This window comes from Myxine glutinosa, unplaced genomic scaffold, assembly GCF_964187855.1.
Source record: "Myxine glutinosa unplaced genomic scaffold, kmMyxGlut1.1 SCAFFOLD_293, whole genome shotgun sequence".
Classification (NCBI taxonomy): Eukaryota; Metazoa; Chordata; class Myxini; order Myxiniformes; family Myxinidae; genus Myxine; species Myxine glutinosa.
Window position 1 is genome coordinate 158,856 of NW_027616424.1, and position 3,181 is coordinate 162,036.

Consider the following 3,181-nt stretch of genomic DNA (forward strand, 5'->3'; position numbering starts at 1 on the left):
GAACAACCCAGGCAAATCTACTCCTCAAATCAATAACGGTTAAAGCATACCTGTATCCCCTGTCATTATTCAATTCAATTAAATCAGCGGACCATATGTAGTCAGTGTCTTTGGAATAAACCTTCCTTCTTTTAAACTTGGTGATTATAGGTTTGTGTAATTCTTCAGCCAAAAGCTCCTCAGTCTTGATGACATCATTAGAGCCTAATAGTTTTTTGAGGGTGAATAACCAAGACCAAGTTTCAATTTAGCATTTATCAAATTTCTCACAATAAACCTATCAACTTTCTCTCTCAACGTTGGATTTTGTATCAAAGACAAATTATACAACATTTCTCTGTCGGCTTTATGTTTTTCAGTCAACGTAGTGGTTTTCCCATAAGCAATATCATGCTTCATACACACTTCATCAACCCTATTTGTAGGTTTAGACCAAGGTTTAGGATTGTCAGCCTCATCTAATCTTTTATCCAAGTTTGTTCCTGGGCCACAGAAAGAATACCCTGGAAGGTGTAATTCCCCTGGAATTCCAGTTGTTGTAAATTTGCTACCTGACAAAAACTTTTGTATGTCTCCTCCACTTTTAGGAGAGATGAATTGACACTTTTTAGAGCCACACACTTGACATATTCCTTTTTGATAAACTCTATTATTTTTAGCTTTAACATGAGATATTTTTAGATTTAGTTTTCTTTTTACATTTGAGACAATAACTCATATTTATTTATGAGAAAAAGTCCTACATAGTGCCAAAACCTTTTTGGTTTTCAACATATACATTTCTATCTTGATTTTTAAAACATAAAGAATCCTTAGAAATGGCTTCACTCTCTCCTCCATTTATTTACAAATAAAATTAACTAAAGTCAATAACACCAACATCATCAACTATATGTTGTATATCTGCGCTCTGAATTCATTATAGCAAATTTAAAAACCAATATGTTCGTAAGAGTCATTAATTCTTTATTTTCCTCTTCAGTGCGTTGAGATTTATTTATTTGCCGTAATACCTTCAATCTTTCATTAATCTCAGGAATGGTCATATTTTTATATTTTTCCACCCTCTCTCTTTCCTCCCTCTCCTCCTTCTCCTTCTCCTCCTTCTCCTTTTTCTCCCTTTCATCCTTCTCCTTTTTCTCCCTCTCCTCCTTCTCCTTTTTCTCCCTTTCCTCCTTCTCCTCCTTCTCTCTTTCCTCCTTCTCTTCTTCAACTCCTTCCTCCTTCTCTTCTTCAACTCCTTCCTCATCCCTTGCTACCCTTGAGCTTGAGCCCCAAAGAATATTATACATATACTCATCTGGATTTTGAGATATTCTTGTATCTATAATTATTTTTCTCATAATAGGATACCAATAAGATTTGTTGACGATTTCTAAAAGAGTTTTATATTTCATAACTTTGAGAAGTTCATTTTTATTTAATACTTTAAACAAGTCTCTATTTGTGGGTTTAACAATATCAGTATAAGGCCAGTTTTTTATGACAAAATTCCCATGTATATGCTCCAAATCATAAGGTATGTAATACCGAGCACCCTTTTCTTGTAGGTATCCTTGAATACAAAAATTATAATTCTCTTGTAGTCTTCTTCCTGCCATTTATGTATCAGAAATATATGTGAGATTAATATTATGACAGGTAATACCACCCCATCTTCCCACTACCAAATCGGTTTGTATTCCTCGGCTTTCTATCCTTATCTCATTACCTTCCTTCTTTGTCATGCGAACCATCGCTATACTATCATATATTTTTCTTTTCTTAAAATCACGTATTTGTTGTTTACTAATTGTACTTCCACATAAATCCTTATCTTCACCAAGTGGATAATATTCTTCTTTACGAGACTGATTTAAATCATGTAGGTCTTCTATGTTTATTGAAAAAGACCAATTATACCCTAAATCAGGCATATCATACCCCCATTTATTAATTCGCATATTAACTAAATGTCCTTCTTTATAAAATTCAATTGTAAGCAGGTAGTTAAATTCAATGAGGAAAGGTGTATGGTCAGTATAACCGGGTGTTGTGGTTGTAAATTTTACTTGTTTAACAAAACGTGCTGTTTTCTTTAAAAATATATATTGTGATAAATCACTTAATCTAATTAAGTCATTCGCATCTGTAGGGTTTGGATAATTGATTAATTTATAAGTATTCTTCATATTAATATTTTTACTTACACTATATTTTTGTCGTTCAGCCTGTGCCTTTGTATAATAATTTGATAAATCAATATCCTGAGAGGATTTTCCAAAAATAGAACCATCTTTTCCAACATAAGTCATTTATATTAGATTAAAAATGATATCATAAAAATTTTCATTATTGTTGAGTTGAAATAATACATATAAACATAATTGACCACAACATTTAGAATTAATTTCTTGAACTTGAAATGTTTGATAAACACCATTCTGTAAGAATTGTATTACTTCAACAGGTGGTGGCATACCATAACTATCAAAATAATATTTATCCTGACTATTATGAATACAAACCCAATGAGAACCATTCTGTGTGTCTAAATTCATAATAATATTCATTGTATTCTTGGACAACTTTTTTAATTCATCTCTCATACAAATAACCACATTATCAATTTTTAGTTTTTTACAATATTTAGTAAGTTCTATATTTGACGTTGTATTCTTTCCAAATTGTTTAAACCATTTATCCATTTATTTATGAGAAAGATATAACCCATTACCCCTTTTAGTTAGTTTAACACCCGCTTGAGCGATAGAGGAAAGCATATCTCCAACTAACAATCTAGCTTTATCAGGTAGACTTTCAAGTTTTTGAGCAAAATCTACAATTACACCACTTCCACTAATTTGTTTCTCCAACTCCTTGTTATGTCTTTCCAATTCTTTTTGAGCTTTTAGTTGTGCCTTCCTTTCGTTAGCAGTTTTTATCGCTGCTGAAATACCACCAGTCAATGCTCCCGCCGCACTTAAACCAGCAAATAAAGGAATTAGAAATGGGAGAAATCCTCCTCTTGACTCGTCTATTGAATATTTCTTTAACATAGGTTTTGTCATTTTAATTTTAAGTGATCCAGCATCATTTAGTGTTTTCACCTGCTCTCTTGTGAGTAAAACATCAATTCTTACTGCTCCTTTTCTTTGAATTGTATTAACGTTAATAATACAAGGCTTTTGATTTTGAATAC